The sequence below is a fragment of the Bufo gargarizans genome, chromosome 1 (genome assembly GCF_014858855.1).
Source record: "Bufo gargarizans isolate SCDJY-AF-19 chromosome 1, ASM1485885v1, whole genome shotgun sequence".
NCBI lineage: Eukaryota > Metazoa > Chordata > Amphibia > Anura > Bufonidae > Bufo > Bufo gargarizans.
The window spans coordinates 297996227-298014083 of NC_058080.1; the positions used below are offsets into that span (position 1 = coordinate 297996227).

General features: G+C 42.0%; 1 protein-coding gene across 3 annotated transcripts in view; it reads left to right on the forward strand.

The window, feature by feature from the left end:
- Positions 1-17857, forward strand: part of BMP2K (BMP2 inducible kinase) — a 220517-nt gene that overhangs the window by 68262 nt on the left and 134398 nt on the right. The window lies entirely within an intron of this gene.

The following is a 17857-nucleotide window of genomic DNA, read 5'->3' on the forward strand; positions in this document are numbered from 1 at the left end:
GTACAGTAATACACTGGTATAGATCATACCAGTGTATTACTGTATTGCGGCGGCAGCAGGGAGCGCACGGCGTCATAGCAACCAGTGACGCCGTGCGCTCCTGCTCTCAGGAGGGATCCAGGCCGCGGTTCCACGGCCCGCACACGGCCGTGAAACACGGCCGTGTGCATGAGGCCTAAGGCATAAATCTGGAAGGAATAAATTACATTGCATACAGACGTATTGCAATGTATAATGCAAGCGATCAGAGAATCTTATTTTCAAGATCACAGCTGAGATGAAAAATAAATATATAAGGGCTCGTTCACACTAACGTTTTTTTGCGTTCCGTATATGGGCCGTTTTTTTTTTAGTTCCGTATATGGAACCATTCATTTCAATGGTTCCGCAAAAAAACGGAATGTACTCTATGCATTCTGTTTCCGTATTCCCCTTTTTCTGTTCCGTTCAAAGATAGAACATGTCCTCAAAAAAAAAAAAAAAAAAGGAACACATACGGAATGTACTCCTTATATTTTCCATATCCGTTCCGTTTTTGCGTAACAATCTATTAAAAATGTTATGCCTAGCTCAATTTTTTCTATGTAAGTACTGTATACTGTATATGCCATACGGAAAAACGGAAACACTACTGAAAAAAAAAAATGTAATTGGTATCATCTCATCTTTCATGGCCTGAACTATAACATCCATAATCACTTTAACTATAACATTATTGGCAGAATTGCATTTTTTTTTTGTTAATTATAACAAAAAGCAATCAAAAAGTTGCATGTCATGAATGAAATTGTGAAATAAGCGCAGATATGGTGCAGAAATGCACATAAATCTTATATCGTTCACCCGTACACGTGTGCAGGCGGCCTAAGGCTACTTTCACATGTGCGGCTGTCCTCTCCGGCAGGCTGTTCTGGATCCGACATTGCAGGATACTACTGCCTGTCCCCTGGACCACATTGACTATAATGGGGTCTGACAAATATGCCTGGAATCCATCAGAGAAAAACTGCTGCGCTCTACGGTTTTTGGCCCGGCTAATTCCTAGGATTTTGTGCTGGAGAGGAAACTAGCCTTAGCTGACTCCATCCACAGGCTTTGGGCTCATGCACACGGCCGTTGCCTGGCCGTACACGTATTGCGTCCCGCAAACAGCGGGAAGCAACCCTTTTACTTGGACCACAGAGTGCTTCCGCAGGGTTTCTGTCCGTGCCTCCGCACCGCAAAAAAGGAGTACATGGGTCTGGATCCGTCTACGGAATCCGCACTGATCTTGCCTGTGGCAATGGGGACCGCAAATTGCACGGAATGGCCGATTAACGGCCGTATGCTTGAGAGCTTAGTAAATCTTGGCCAAAGTGTTTTTAGAAAATTGCCTTATCATGCTTTATTTGCTCAAACTGGAAAACCCTTCACACAGGGGGGTTAAAAAGAAGGAAGGTTAGGAAGCACTGAGGCTTATAATGCCACTTTCATACAGACTGTCTCTAATGTGCTGAGACGCATAACACCCAGAATATAAACCGGTGAGAGCCACTTCTCGCCCCTTTCTTTTCACGTAGTCTTTGTTGGATTTCACTATTGCTGTGAGTTCTTTGCCTGACAGGAAAATAGCCTTGTAAAGGAAGTGATCTGGTTTAGACCAGTTCTAGGAGGAACGCGTCCAGTGACTGTCCTGACAGGGCCTGTGAACGGCTGCAGTTTACTCCGAGGCCACGTCACAGTGGAAAAGAAACATTCCTACAATGGCCTAAGAAATAAATCCCAATATAGCGGCCTCACTTATCTTATATTTACACCCCAGACATAGGAATGCAGGACGCCTAGTACCCCGTCAGTATGTGCTATCAATCCACTCGTGTACTAGGCCTTGTTCATACATTGCATGTAGTATAGTATAAAGATTTACACTTCGTCTCCTCTTTTGTATTTACTCCTAATTTTGGCATCATCATAATTGTGATAAAAAAATAAATAAAAAAAATACTGACCAAATCTACAAATCTGGGAACAATTCCTAGAACTCATTCTTCCTTTTTGCAGATGTGTGCGATCATTTTCTCATGATTGCCATGCATGTAATTTGGCACACTGAGGTTGTGATGGAACGCAAAGGAGAAGCCCATTAACCCTTCCAGCCCCAGATTATTTTTATTTTTTTTTCATATTTGTGTTTTCATTTTTCACTCCCTGCCTTTCCAGGGCCATAACCTTTTTATTTTTCCGTTCACATCACTGTATTAGGGCTTGTTTTTTTGCAGCACAAGTTGTACTTTTAAATGGCATCATTTAATATAGCTGAAAAATGATTCCAAATGGGATGACATTGAAAAAAAAAAAATAAAAAAAAAAACAATTCCGCAACAGTTTTATGGGTTTTGTATTTACGACGTTCCCTATGCAGTAATACTGACCTGTTCCCTTCATTCTTTGGGTCAGTATAATTATGGCGATACCACATATATATAGTTTTTCTTGCCTTTTAATACTGTACTTATTGATACCATTTTGGGGTGTTTATAACTTTTTGATCACTTTTTAATAATTTTTTTCAGTTTCTACATTTGCCATATGGACTAGATATTTTAATATTTAATAGTATCAGCATTTTTTTTATTATGTATTTTGATTTTGGGGAATGGGGGGTGATTGGATTTTTGATTATTTTTTTTTTTTAATGTATTTATAATTTTAGAAAAACATTTTTATTTTACACTTTTTTTTTATGGTTCCCATAGGGAACTGTAACGAGCAATCATTCGATTTCTTCTCTCATAGACATCAATGCATTAGCGAGGATTATGAGGATTACATTATGTTCCTATCGAGTCCTGCCAAAGGCAAGGGGTTCCATAGGAACTTGTGCGTGACAGCCTCGGATCATTCAGGAGGCCCAAGGCTGTCACAATCCCCTTCTGGCTTCCCTGATCTCCTCCTCTAGGGGAGCCTTTGTTTTATAAAATTACCGTAATTGAAAATGATTGTCTATGGTACAGTCAGTGAGAGAAAATGTATTTTCTGACTGAATCCTTCTCATCTGACTAAGGGCTCGTTCACACGAACGTTTTTTTGCGTTCCGTATACAGGCCGTTTATTGCGTTCCGTATACGGTCGTATACGGAACCATTCATTTCAATGGGTCTGCAACAAAAAAAAAACGGAATGTACTCTGTGAGCATTCCGTTTCCTTATGTCCGCATTTCCGTTCCGCTACATTTTGAGTCTTGTCCTATTCTTGTCCGCAAACCACGTTCCGTGGCTCCATTTAAGTCAATGGGTCCGCAAAAAAAAATGGAACACATACTGAAATGCATCCGTATGTCTTCCGTATCCGTTCAGTTTTTGCGGAACCATCTATTGAAAATGTTATGCCCAGCCCAATTTTTTCTATGTAATTACTGTATACTGTATATGCCATACGGAAAAACGGAACAGAAACTGAAACACAAAGGAAGCAAAAAACGGAACAACGGATCCGTAAAAAACGGACCGCAAAACACTGAAGAAGCCATACGGTCGTGTGAGAGACCTAACAATAAAGCTTATTGTGTGAAAAAAATACAATGGGCTCTAGAAAATTCTGCCCCTAATATGCCATCACTGTACCCTGTATATAACCACTCAGGTGCCTGTATGACCCCAAGCCACGTGCATGACTTTAGAATCACAAAAAATCCAGCAGTATTGGATTCTGTTTTTCCTGTGATTCTGGGGTTGGGGTTGAGGCAACTTGCGAGTCACATTTTTGTAAATCCACTCCAATAAATAGTTAGGCCTCATGCACACGACAGTATTTTTTCACAGTCTGCAAAAACGGGGTCCGTAGGTCCGTGATCCGTGACCGTGTTTTCGTCTGTGGGTCTTCCTTGATTTTTGGAGGATCCACGGACATGAAAAAAAAGTCGTTTTGGTGTCCGCCTGGCCGTCCGGAGCCAAACAGATCCGTCCTGAATTACAATGCAAGTCAATGGGGACGGATCCGTTTGACGTTGACACAATATGGTGCCATTTCAAACGGATCCGTCCCCATTGACTTTCAATGTAAAGTCTGGAGTTCTTTTATACCATCGGATTGGAGTTTTCTCCAATCCGATGGTATATTTTAACTTGAAGTGTCCCCATCACCATTGGAACGCCTCTATGTTAGAATATACTGTCGGATATGAGCTACAACGTGAAACTCAGATCCGACAGTATATTCAAACACAGAGGTGTTCCCATGGTGATGGGGACGCTTCAGGTTAGAATATACAAAAAAAACCGTGTACATGACTGCCCCCTGCTGCCTGGCAGGTGCTGCCAGGCAGCAGGGGGCAGACCCCCCCCCCCCTGTTTTTAACTCATTGCTGGCCAGTGGGCCCCCCCCTCCCTCCCCTGTAGTTAACTTGTTGGTGGCCAGTGTGCGCCCCCCCCCCCCCTCTATTGTAATAATAGCATTTGTGGCAGTGTGCGCCCCCGCCCCCCTCCCTCCCTCTATTGTAATAATAGCATTGGTGGCAGTGTGCACCCCCCTCCCTCCCTCTATTGTAATAATAGCATTGGTGGCAGTGTGCGCCCCCCCCCCCCTCCCTCTATTGCATTAACATTGGTGGCAGTGTGCGCCCCCCCCCACCCCGCCCCTCCCCTTTCTCTCTCTATTGTTTTAATACATTGGTGGCAGTGTGATGCCTCCCCCCCCCCTTCCCCCGAACATTGGTGGCAGCAGAGTAGAAGCATCATACTTACCTGGCTGCTGGCTGCTGCGATATCTGTGTCCGGCCGGGAGCTCCTCCTACTGGTAAGTGACAGGTCTGTGGGGCGCATTGCTGTCACTTACCAGTAGGAGGAGCTCCCGGCCGGACGCAGACATCGCAGTAGCCAGCAGGTAAGTATGAATCTTCTACTATTGCTAAGGCTAAGTAACCATGGCAACCAGGACTGCAGTAGCGTCCTCGTTGCCATGGTTACCGATCGGAGCCCCAGCGATTAAACTGGGACTCCGATCGGAACTCCGCTGCCACCAATGATCTGGGGGGGGGGGGGGGGGGAGAAGGGAGGCCGCACACTGCCACCAATGTATTAAAAGAATAGAGGGAGGAAGGGGGGGGTGCACACTGCCACCAATGTATTAAAACAATAGAGGGAGGAGCGCACACTGCTACCAATGTTAATGCAATAGAGGGAGGGAGGGGGGGCCGCACACTGTGCCACCAATGCTATTATTACAATAGAGGGAGGAGGGGGCCGGGGGGGGGGGGGGGGCACAATGTGCCACCAATGTTATCATTACAATAGAGGGAGGGAGGGGGGGCGCACTGGCCACCAATGAAATTTTAAACTGGGGAGGGAGGGGGGTCTGCTGCCTGGCAGCCCCGGATCTCTTACAGGGGGCTATGATAGCACAATTAACCCCTTCAGGTGCAGCACCTGAGGGGTTAATTGTACGGATCACGGCCCCCTGTAAGAGATCGGGTGCTGCCAGGCAGCAGGGGGCAGTCATGTACACAGTTCGTTGTATATTCTAACTAGAAGCGTCCCCATCACCATGGGAACGCCTCTGTGTTAGAATATACTGTCGGATCTGAGGTTTTTTTTCGGATCCGTCTGTATGAAAGTAACCTACGGCCACGGATCACGGACACGGATGCCAATCTTGTGTGCATCAGTGTTCTTTCACGACCCATTGACTTGAATGGGTCCGTGAACTGTTGTCCGTCCAAAAAATAGGACAGGTCATATTTTTTTGACGGACAGGATACACGGATCACGGTCTCAGGCTGCAAAACGGTGCATTTTCCGATTTTTCCACGGACCCATTGAAAGTCAATGGGTCCGCGAAAAAAAACAGAAAAAGGCACAACAGCCACGGATGCACACAACGGTCGTGTGCATGAGGCCTTAACATAGTAGATACTGGAGATGTAATGTTCTTACTGTTACCATAGATTTTATATATATATATATATATATATAGTGATACAGTGAAAGGTTTTGTCTGGGAAAACAGGTATGTACAGGAGGACCAGTGTAAAATGTAAACTTTAAGGCCGAGTTCACACGAACGTGTGTGACCTGTGCCTGTGCTGCGGCCCGCATCACTTTAATGGGTCTGCAATCTGCCCGTTCCGCAAAAAGATAGGACATGTTCTATCTTTTTGCAGAACGGAAGTACCAGACGCAACCCCACGGAAGCACTCCGTAGTGCTTTCGAGGGGTCCCGTTCCGTGCAGCCGTTCCGCAATTCCGGATTTGCGGACCCATTGAAGTGAATGCGTCCGCATCCGTGATGTGGTATGCACACAAAACTGTGGCCGTGTATTGCGGCTTGCAATTTGCGGGCCGCAATATGGCCACGGATCACACACGTTCGTGTAAACTAGGCCTAATGATTTTTTTGAGTTTGCTGCAGTGAACTTGACGCTGGTAAACTTCTGTACTGTGGCATTAATAAACTGCCTAATTAGGGGCAAAGGGGTGATTAGATGAGCAAATGATAATTTTCGCGTGCATGCTGTCATTTTCTTCTTCACGTCAACAGAAATGTCCTATTCTTATCCACAAAACAGACAAGGATAGGACATGTTCTATCTTTTTTGCCGCGGATTTGATGTGCGGATGCGGACAGCACACATTGTGCTTTTTTGCATCTTTTGCAGCTCCATTGAAATGAATGGGTCCGCAAAGAATGCGGATTGGATGCGGACTAAACGTGCATGAAACCTTAATCAGAGGGCATACTTGCACTTTGATTGTCTCATATGGGAGTCTTTTTTTTTTCTAGAAAAGGAGTGTGAAAATAAGATCTTGCTCATCTATAATCGCCCCTCTGCGCCTAATTGGGCCGCTTATTGATGTCATAACCCAGACGTTCACCAGTGTCCAGGTCACAGCGCCAAGTAAGCTTAATTCAGTGTTTGCATCGACACAAATGTGACCAATATACTTAAAAGCTGTAAATAACAAACACTGAATTGAGCAGTATCACAAATCAAACCAATACGACTGTTACAAATAGCTATTGCTCATATTGGCAAAATAGGAGGACTCTTACCTTTGCACAACCAATAACCATGCTGTGCAACATTGGTGAATTCTGCTAGCACACCAATCCGATCTGCACAGCACATCTCTGTGTAGCACCTTAAAACGCAGCATCTGTGGCAACAAGCCGGAAGATCGCCGCTCAATGCTGAGTACTGCTACTAGCAGACAAATGTGAATAGCCATAGCCCTACAACAGGTAGTACTACAAAGCCCAGTATTCTCTATAATCAGTGGGAACACTGTTTTCTATAAACTCAAAGATTCTCCAAAAGACTCTGTACCGATTCATACCATTTTTTGGAATACCATCTTTTGGAGTCCTCTTTTGATTTGAATTTGATATCTTTATTTTTCACATATATTATATATATATATTTAGCAAATACCGCAGCACAGTCAGACTGTGTGTACTGGGTGCAATTCCTCCTGGGGGGCCGGCTTCTCCTCCACAAAATATACGTTCCAAAAAACGAGGCAGCACTTCAAGACTTCAGTGAAAGGGTGAAGACCCCAAACTTTATTCCCCAGCAACGTTTCGCCTGCTCAATGAGGCCTTTGTCAAGCTATACAACAGTGCAAACATTGGGTATATATACCCACAAGCCAGTGCAATCACATTGTACAATTAGTGGACACACATGTTAACAATTTCAAATTATCAGTCACGTGATCACCATTAGTGTTACGTCATATGACGCTCTCTATGACATTTCCATAAACTTGAATAAATACATATTAGTACAAAAATGTGGAACAATTCCAGTGGTGGTATAAGTGCAAATCTACTGTGCATAAAGTAAATCTTATACATATGTCTATACTCCTATTCCTCCAACAAATCGGAGTCAAGGACCTGTATAGATCATATTACAAAAGTGCTCGGTATGCTGAGCTTTAAAAACATACTCTTAACAGAAGAGTTACGGCTGTATCTTATAAAGTTTTAAAAACATAGGGCCTACCATTAATGTATCAGCGTGCCAGCGAGCATTGGCGTCCCCATCTTTGCTCTGCGCATGCGCCGGGCCTGACAGTAGCCACCTCCCTCCCGGCCCACGTCCACGTTCACTGGAACGCAGCGTCTCAACGTGGAGCGCATCGCACGTGCAGCAGCGCCAGGAGGAGGGGGGAGACCATGTGACACGGCCACATCCACTCAGCTGTAAGGGGCGTGCCTGTGGTCATAGTAACCTGGAATGTTTACATCCAGGTTAAACATCAGTGGGAGAAACCCAAGCGAACGTACATCCAAACTTCACATATGTCTCCGTGGGTGGCAAGGAGGGCTAAGGGGGCGCACTTAGCTGCTGGTGACTACCACGATAGTCTCACCATTAAGCACCGATCCCCTGGCAGTCCCCTGGTTTCCCGGTCGGCAGTCTGGGGGACCGTAGTGGCACCCTCTATCACCCCCCTCCCCCACTTCACTCTCACAAGTAGGTCAATTCAATGGATATCGACCCCTACCTTTCACATACAGTGTATCATGGTGCGTGTAGTTCACGCTGACTGGAACCGTATTAATCAGACCAGTTTCTCCACACTTCCATCACCACCACTGTAAAACTTTAGATTATTCTAATAATACCACAATGACAACTTGCAAATAACTACACACTCAAGGTTGCTCCCACTGATGTCCACTTTTTCTTCATGTGATGAAAACAGCCAAACTCGCGGATCCCAAATATCCATTAACGGTATTCTCCAATTACGAACGATAAAAGGCCATTAAGCCCATCCAAAAGCTCTACAAAAATTAGAAAATAGAAAAAATATATTTTTTTTTAATTCTCACCTACCACCCCTAAACCACCCTTTTTAATATATTAATAACATTTCTATTTTTAGTTATTTTGCAGTCATTCTATACCTTCAATCATTCCAGACATCAATTATTTATACTGACAACATCCATCCATTCCTAGGTATCGAGTGCCCTCCACATCCACTAACTACACAGCACTTATTCCATTTTGCGGCATTGGGGTGAGTCTCGCGGAGTGAGCACCACACCATTGTTTTCCAGGCAGGTGTAGCCACTGATCTCTGTATACCCTCTGCATTTACACAGCCCTCACACAGCTCTGTAGAATGAAAAATAAAAAAGTTATGGGTCTTGGTGAATGGGGAATGTGGTGATACAAAATAATAGTATTTTTTTTTTTTAAAGGGATTTAATTGTATAAAAAATGTGTAAAACATAAAAACTATATTTATTTGATGTCACTGTAATCTTACTGACCCAGGCATAATGTTATTGAGGCCTCACACGTTGTGCGGCCATTCTGTGCATTGGGGACCACGATTTGCGGTCCCCAGTGCACGGGCAACATCCGTGCGGTGCTTGAGACGGATCGAGACCCATTCAGCTTGAGAATAGAACATGTTCTATTTTTTTACGGTGCAGAGGCACGGACAGAAACACCATGGAAGCACTCCGTAGTGCATCCGTGCGTCCGTTCCACACTGGTGCTCCGGATTGCGGAACCATTCAAGTGAATGTGGGGTGCATGCGCTGTTTGCAAGCCGCAATACGGCCATGGCTGGGCAACGGCCATGTGCATGAAATTTATAACAAAAACGTAATGGCTGTTCATCAGTTTGTTATGTGTACCCTAAAATGTTGCCATTAAAAACTACTACTTGTCCCGCAAAAAACAAGCCCTCATATGGTTATATTGCCGGAAAAATAAAAAACGTTATGTGAAGAGAACCATAAAATAATTTATTCTTGTCTACAATTTTTATCCTTGAAGTATGGAAAGCATTTCCTTCCAAGTTTACGTTAATACATATAATCCTAAAATAATGAATACACGTATCAGTGAAAACATAAACAGTTGTGCGATTTAAAAAATGCAGCAATAAAAGTGAAAGCATTTAGATTTAGGTTGTACATTCCATTGCCAATGTAAGGTTTAGTATCTAAAACCTTCAGTACCCCGCAGCCACTTCCCATGCAATCCATTATAATTTAAAGTCCACCTGTCAGCAGATTTGTACCTATGACACAGTCTGACCTGTTACATGTGCGCTTGGCCGCTTAAGACATCTGTGTTGGTCCCATGTTCATATGTGTCCTCATTGCTGAGAAAAAATAATTTTAATATATGCAGAAGAGCCTCTAGGAGCAACTGGGGCATTGCCGTTACACCTAAAGGTTAAAATGTTTCAACAGTTTTCATTCTACTGCTTTCACCACATTAACACACTAGCAGGCTTTCTGCTTCCCTTGGAATCCTTCAGAGAACTGTTCTGTTTGCTGGATCTGTAGTTCTTACTATGAATGAGCGAATCGACTCCGGATGAAACATCCAAAATTGATTCGCCTAAAACTTCGTACCACTTGGAGCCGAACCCGAGTTTGGGAAATGTTTTTTTTTACAGTACAAATTAATTTATGAAGTTATTACGCGAAGTCTCGAAGCAATACGTTCGGCTCATCGGAGCCAATACATTCTAATACTGTACAGAGCTCCTGCTCCGTACAGTATTGGAACAAAGTTTTATGCGAATCGACTTCGGATGTTTTATCCGAAGTTGATTAGCTTATCCCTAGTTCTTACCTCTGATCTCCTGCCAGCTCATAAACAGATTGATAAAATGTAACTGTAATGAGTGTTTATGAGCTGTCAGGAAAGTACAGATAAGGGCTATAAAGTTAGCCATCAGAATAGCTCCCTGACGCATTCGGTATGCAGCACAAAGTCTACCAATGAAAAAAAAACTCTTTAAATTGGCAAATTTTTTTATCGAAAAAATTATTTTTAGCCAAAAATGAGTGGATTACAATAATAAAGTGACTGATCAGAGAGGTGGAATCTCTCCCCATTAAAGTTGTACCTTGCATTCAGTCTACATGTGGTTGCTTCATCTCACATGATGGGCAAGGTTTGCTAGTAGATTATAAATCATTAGGTAGAAATATATCTAAGCTAGTAAGCCTTTGACCTTCAGTGTAAATGTTCTCTGGTAATTACTATGCTTCAGTGAGGAGCTCAAGAAAAATACCGTAACTAAAAGGGACAGTCCAGTAGTGCTGTTCTGATTTCACACCTAAGCAAATATTTGATGGATTTTATTTCAATGAAAAAGGAAACTTTTTCATTGAAAACAAAGACACTAAATTCCTGAAGTTTATGTGTTGCATGCATTAGAGTGCATTATGTTTGCGGAAACATAAGTCACACATGATATAAATATAGCGTAAAAAAAATAAATAAAAATAAATGTCACAGGTTTGATAAATATGGACAATGTTTAATGATCTTTCACAACCCTCTTAGGTTATTTCTTAAGCCCCATTTCATAAGCTGTAACTTTATTCTTTTAATTTTAGGTCTGGTTTCTTACATCTTCAGTTGCATAGTAAAACAAAGGTATTATTTCTAGACTGCCTTCGGGTCCTTAGGTCCCGCTCTGTCCATTTAAAATCAGAAGTCCCAGTAAGGATCACATTTCTGGGACTGGCATGCAACTGATAAAAAGAACTACATAAAAAAAAAGTTGTCTGACCTTTACACTACAAGTGATGACCTAGCCTCAAGTTAGGCCTCTTGCACACGACCGTATGCCCTCCGAGACATACGATCTGTGAGCGGGCCACATGTCCCGGAGCGGCATTGATCGTGCGCACGGGAGCACACAGCATCATAGATTACAATGATGCTGTACACGTCATGCCGCCCGCGGGACGATTGTTTGTACTCTTAAGATCATATAAGTGCGGGACAATAGTCCCGCGGGGGGCCCAACGTGCAGAGAATCATTGTAATTTATGATGCTGTGTGCTCCCGTGCGCACGATCAATGCTGTTCCGAGACATATGGCCTGCTCACGGACCGTATGTCTCGGAGGGCATACGGTCGTGTGCAAGAGGCCTTAGGCTATCACTAGCTGATCGGCAGGGTTCAGACACCCTGCACCCCTGCTGATCATCTATTTGGTTGTAGCTTAGTCACAGAAGATGGTTAGAGCTACACAGCTCGTCAGTCTTTTAGTGGAGTGAGTTTTTTACAACAGCACTGCTTCCATTTATTTAGCTTTTATTCACTACAATTTAAAAAAATAGATGATTGGCGGAGGTGCGGGTTGTTGGACTCTCGCCAATCCGCTAGCGATATTCTAAGGATAAGTCATCACTTAGCAAAGGCCAAACAACCCCTTTAAGCATGATGTCACACACAACTTAGTTGAGATTTTTGTGGCAGGTCTTGATGCAGCTTTTTGAGCAAAAGCCAGAAGTGGATCTAGCTAGAATTAAAATTTTAATCCCTTAATGATACTTCGGCGATCATTAATAGGCTTTATTCAAGAGATGCAGCCTGAAGATGTGAGCGATCAAAGGATAAAAATAAAGAATGAAATAAAGTTAGTAAAAACAAATCTACATTGAAAAAATGCTTTAAAATGGAATAAATTGCAAAAATAAACCCCACCCACATTTTTGGTATTGCAGCATCCATATTGACACCCTCTATAAAATTATCATTTAATTTATCCTAAAAAAAAAAAGTTTTTTTTGCTTATTCTCAAACAAAAAATTGAATAAAAAAGTAATGAAAAAAAAAGTTATGTACACCAAAATATTACCAATGAAAACTACAAGTTGTCCCACAAAAATCCACAGAAGTCCTCACACAGCTCCGTAGAATGAAAAATACAAGTTATGGGTCTGTGGACGTGAAAAAGCAAAAACATTTTATTTTTTAAAGTGTTTCTATTACGCAAAATAATTGAAACATAAAAAACCCTCAATATATTTGGTATCGCTGTAATTGTGCTGACCCAGTATTGTGGCAGTATTACTGTTTTTATTAACACTTCCCCCCCAAAAAGGCATTAATAAAAGTTATTCAATGGTGCCATTAAAAACAACTTGTCCTGCAAAAAACAAGCCCTTATACATCTAAACTGACAGAAAAATAACAAGTTATAGCTCTTGGATTGCGACACAAAAATAAAAAATATTGCCTGTTCACTAAGCTACAAAAAGCATAGAAGGGGAAGTGGTTAAGTCCTTGCTTTGTATTTCTCATTTCCTTCAAACCCACTTCTGGCTTTAGCTAAAAAATAAAATAAAAAATATTCTAAAAATATAAAAAAACAACCAAAATACTGCACTAAAAAGCTAGGTGTGGCACCTCCCCTAGCACTGATTATATTGATACTGATGAAGTTATTGGACAGAAAACGACCCGCGAGTGGTTGCAATAACTGTTCCATACATGTGTCTCAGAATTTGCAGCAAGAGCTTAAAAAACATCTGATCTGATGTTCTGATCTAAACTGATTGAAAAACCGTCACGAATCACTTGCTGACACCAGTTTACATCAGTTTTTTAAACTGCCACACATTGACATCAATAATTAAAAAAAAATAAAGATAATAATTACTTGTCTATCCAATGGTAACTGCCCAAAACCTGTTGGACCTTTTATATATCACTGCAAATATCGTAATGGATTTGTCCAGTTAATCATAATCATGACACAGCATAACAGATCTGCGCTTGTATCAACCCTTTCTACCCCAGGCAATATTTCTTCTGCAATGAATTTATATTCAGTACAGAAGATAGATTTCAGTATATTACAATTCAGTGCTGCTACCTGCAGACCTGTATCGGGATACACAAGTAATAGACATCGGAGCCTCAAGCAGGCTTAGGCCTATTACTGCAGTGTACCAGCTTCCCCGATCTCAGCAAGGGGAGACTGTTACAGGCAAGAAAGCATGCGGATCTGGCATTTTCTCCCTTTCGATGCCATAGTCAGATTTGACCACGGCGTCTGAGGGATTAAATGTCCACGATCTCTAGTATCACTAACTAAAGTAGAAAATTGAATGTCAGTTTAATAATATAACTACTGGTAAGCGCAAAAAGATGTGCATATCCTGTGGATTCCTCTTATTCATGGGTTCTGGGCTTCACCACTTCCACGCTTTTGATTGTCAGATTTTGACCTATACACATAGGAAGAAACCTGTCAGTCATCAGGGGATGGATTTCAGTGCTCGGGAGCTTGCTCAACACAGCTTTTAAAAAAAATAGCTGGACAAAAAATAAGTGACCTTGCATTTGATTCAGGGTTTTCTGTAATTTGCTCTCACAAATGAGTGTGCAGATACTGGCCAACATTAAGGTCTGGAAGGATCAAGACGCCCATGTCTTATAGAAGAGTATGGCTTCATGCAGTACAGGCGTCAGTGATTTCTTCTGGATATCTGCTGTAAGTGAAAATTTCCTGCACGCCTGATCGTATGCGGATGGAATCATTGTTGCTCAGCTTTGGGATGTCCTCTTCTATGTATGTGATGAAGTAATGAGTCTGTGAACTGTCTTTGTTCCATGTTTGGTAGAAGCAATGCATTACAGATAAGATAATAGTAACATGGATAGGCCGGAAAGTTGATAAAAAAGAAAATTGTACGGATGTTCAGTTTCTTTTTGGTTTTCACCTTTTCTTGTATGTGGAATGGCTAAACTCAAGAAACATATTTTTCCCCATTCAAAAAATTGTGATATGAGGCCAACAATGTGCCCTTTGTTTCCTGCACAAGCAATGTACTGGCCAAGAGACGTGCTGTGAAGCTGCTGTTGTAGCGTGTTTGTGAACACAGCAGATAAGCGCGCGGCTCTTTTATCACATGCTCACTTTGAGATGAATAGACAGTTTTGTACTGCGTAATAAGGAACCCAGTTTTACTTCAGCTGACTGAACCTCAGCATTTGATAATGACTGGGCTTGCAAGATTGATGCAACATGTAAGCCAATAAATGATATGTGAAATACAAGCTCGTTAGAATAAAACTTTACATTTAATTACTGACCCTCAGGGGCGTAACTATAATACATTCAAATGAGATGGGGGTCCCCACCACCTAGTATAAGAAAATTAAAACAACAGCCTAAGTACCAATAGTTAAAGATATGTATAATATTGCCACATATTAGAAAACCCAAATTATGGTAAAAAGCCTTCATATTATTTCTCACAAAAAGGTACAACGTTCTTGCACCTGATTGGGCCCCATAGCAAGTGCTATGGCCATAGTTACGCCAATGCTGACCCTCTATAGTGTATCCAATGCTGGTGGCAAAGTACTTCTGCGACCTTGACTGACAGATTTTCAATGAAGTTTGCATAATTTGAAAATCTATTTCATGTGAAGAAGTGGGGGTAAACTATTTTCCAACTTTAAATATAAAGGGTCTGATCTTACTAGACACAAAATAAAAAATCAATGAGGGACATTTATCAAGATTGACTTGTCCATATGCCGGTCTTGATCTCCCTACGCTGGTGTGAGATGTGCCTAATAAGAGGCAGATGCCTTTTAATATATTCAACGCATCTCTGCAATGCGCCAAATACTGAAGTCCATGCCTTGTAGCTGGTATGGACTTTAGCTAAAACTTACTCCACTTTCTGAAGAAAGTTTATAGTAAATGCGGCGGTCCACATGAAGCCAAGCCACTTTTCTCTGCACTTCTGAAAAGTGCCAAGAAGCTTAAAGAGGTCGTCTCACTTCAGCAAATAGCATTCATTATGTAGAGAAACTTAATACAAGCTACTTACTAATGTATTGTGATTGTCCCTGCTTTCTTTGCTGCTGGATTCATTTTTTCATCACATTATACACCGCTCGTTTCCATGGTTATGACCACCCTGCAATCCATCAGCAATGGCCGTGGTTGCACACTATAGGAAAAAGCGCCAGCCTACATGTATGTGCGTTCCCACGGTCCCCGCCACTAGAGAAGCCGGCACTTTTACCTATAGTGAGCAAGCATGGCCACCGCTGATGGATTGCAGGGTTGTTGTAACCAAGGAAACAAGCAGTGTATAATGTGACAGAAAAATTTATCAAGCCAGCAAAGGAAGCAATATCGACATTTACAATACATTAGTAAGAGCCTTGTATTAACTTTCTCTACATAATAAATGCCACTTGCTGAAGTGAGACAACCCCTTAAAAAAATCGTAAATTATGGTGCAGATATGACATGTGCCATAATCTGCTACTTTTTTCCATCTGTGTTCTGTATTCATTACTGCTTAAATTGCACAATCTGAAATTGTAACTGTTAGCCTTTTAAATCCTTTACTAAAACGCGCTGCTTATTGAAAATGATTAGTAATTTATATTGTATGTACATTGACATGGGTTCTTGAAGTCGTAGCCTAGATGTTCATTGGTGATCGACCCAATAGCTTAATTTGTCATTACAATTCTCATGTATGCATTTCGCAAAGTTTTAATATTTATCATCATCCATGGAAAACCGTTGTTCATTAGCGAAAGTAATATCCCTGAGATTTTACTTAAGTATGAGGGGTTGCCAATTCAGGGAACACAAAATCTGCTCCTGGGCTGGTCTTATACATCCTCAGCATGTACCGGGGCCATCGCAATGTGGGCTCAGTACATTGAGGATATATTCATTATTTGGAACGATACGGAGTCTGCTTTCTCGGACTTTGTTGACGATCTAAATAAAAATTATATTGGACTGTGGTTCACATTTTGAGCTAAGCACTAAAACCCTCCCTTTTTTGGACATTCGTATCTCCAGAAAGGGACCTGAGGAACTAGTTACCACCATTTATAGAAAGCCAACCTCAACTAACTCTGTGCTTCACTGGAGCAGTAGCCATCCCACTCCTCTCAAAAGAGGCATTCCATGCGGGCAATATTTACACCTAAGACCCAACTGCTCCGAAAAAGCAGAATTTGTTCAGCAGGCTGCTATTCTGAGAAAAAGGTTCCTCTCCAGAGGGGATCCTGATTCTATATTCAGAACCGCCTATCAAACAGAGTTATCTAAAAAACGCACAGAATTATTGGTGCCCAAAAAGAAGACAGATACTGATCATAAAATCCGTCTCATCGCTACCTTTGAGGCTGCTGACCAAGCCATCGGAGTCCTTAGCAAACACTGCCCTATCCTCTTTATGGACCCCGAAATTAGGGACATTATCCATGAATACCCACGGATCACCTTTAGAAGGGACAATAGCCTTAGGGACCTTCTTGTTCACAGCCACTACAGTCCTGCTCCGAAAAGTGGCACTTGGCTGGATTGAAAACCCTTGGGTTGCTTTAAATGGAGTGGCTGTGTTGCCTTTAATACCATACAGATTGGCAAAAAATTTTTTAGCACTAACCTCCAACAGACTTTTTCGATCAGGGACTTCATTAACTGTCATCCCCGAGGTGTAATTTATAAAATCACGTTTCATTTCCAGAAAGAATATATAGGCAAAATTGCGTAGACGTATAGGTGAACATCTGGGGGACATTGATAATAAGAGGGATACGGCTGTGTCCCAACATGTCCATGACCATCATCAAGGTAACCCCAAAAGTATTAAAATCATGGGCATAGAGGCAGTCCCACCCCCAATTCGAGGGGGTGATTGGGACTGTTTACTCTTACAACTAGAAGCCCGTTGGACCTTTTGTCCTGTGCACCATTTCCCCCTAGGCCTCAATGAACAACTCCATTTCAGTTGTTTCATTTTATTTATGATCCCAATGGATATTTATCCCCCATGCGTCTGTGATGGGTATTTTAGTTAGACACAATAACTAGTATGGATATCTGCCCCTTCGATCAACATTGGCAGTGTTCTATGCTTTGTCCCCTTAACATAGTTCCTCTTCTATCTCCATTTATCCCCTTTAGTATTCTTGGCTCCCCCTCCTCCCCATTTTTGTTGATTTTTTTGTTGGTTTTGTTATTGACCATTAAAGTAATATCCTTACTTATGTTAGACATATGTTTTTCATCTTCATTTTTGTAGATTAGGTACTGCAGACAAGAC